Source organism: Aplysia californica, unplaced genomic scaffold (assembly GCF_000002075.1).
Source record: "Aplysia californica isolate F4 #8 unplaced genomic scaffold, AplCal3.0 scaffold00174, whole genome shotgun sequence".
Classification (NCBI taxonomy): Eukaryota; Metazoa; Mollusca; class Gastropoda; order Aplysiida; family Aplysiidae; genus Aplysia; species Aplysia californica.
This window is the reverse complement of record NW_004797444.1, coordinates 1020668-1021967: the sequence shown is the minus strand read 5'-3', so window position 1 is coordinate 1021967 and position 1300 is coordinate 1020668.

The window sequence follows — 1300 nt, the reverse complement described above, 5'->3', positions numbered from 1 at the left end:
ACACACACACACACACACACACGTACAGCGCGCGCGCGTACACACATCCGTGCTCTTACGATGTCCCATATTATGGAGATGTCACCGTAAAACTGTCTTGTCACCTTCTAAAAGCGGGTAATGAAAATGCTATTTGAAAATCCAACAAAGCGATTTAGATTCACAAACGCATTCAACCTCTCCACAGTCCAGTTTCTTACCATCCCGGAAAACTGCATACCCGAGAACAACTCTAGATGATAGTACGGTCGAAGACCTTCTAACTTAGTACCAAAGGTCAATAAATTGCCAAAGCGATAAATATTATATATGTATCAAAAGCAGAGAATGTCTACATCGCAATAATAGGTCATAACCTCAAAATAACAAAACTCAATAAATTACCTGCGTGATCAGTATTACATTTCAACAGATAAGATCCAAGCTTACATCCCACAATCGGTCCCAAAACAGAAAGATTAGTACGGCGTGGCTTTCACGCCCACTCCAACACTGTAAGGACATTTAGTTACAGAGCGTCCGATTTTAACTTTAACCGATAGGACAAGTAAAATAAGAGTTTTGAAAATGCTGCCCCTCCTTTCGAGATTCGAACCAGGGTCATTACACAGCACAACACAAAGGTATATACCCGAACACAGTCTAACAAAACAGCCATACTCTGAAATCAAAGTTAATACAAACGTATCAATTTACACGTTGGAAATAGTCAAAGCATACCCCAATAAGTGCAGAGTTATGGAAAAAGACCTAATATAGCAACTTTCCCCCTACGGTGTTTGATGGTTCATAATCCTGATCTTATTCGTTATATTTATTTCAATTCTAATTCTATTCTACGTAATAGTTATTTCTAACATTGGCGGAGCTTTCTCAAGAAAATTTATTCAGCAAAGAGATCTATTATTAGCTCGTCAGTTTGTTGTGATCCACCAAGTGGGAATTTCCGGATTGACTTGCAACACGACACTGTGTTATAAACAGTTCAAGTAGCAACAACAACAACAACAACAACAACAACATCAATAGCAATAATAATAATAAAAATAATAAGTAATTAACGAAGAAGAAGAAGCGTTAGAAGAAGAAGAAGAAGAAGAAGAAGAAGAAGAAGAAGAAGAAGAAGAAGAATAAAACCGTACTAACAATTTTAATTACGATAATAATAAAAAAAATTAATAATAATCATGATAATGATTATTATATGATGATTACATTACACATAACTGACTAGATCATTAACGAGTAACATTTCAAAGATTAAAAATTCATTTCTGAAAGTTCAACCCCATCATTACAA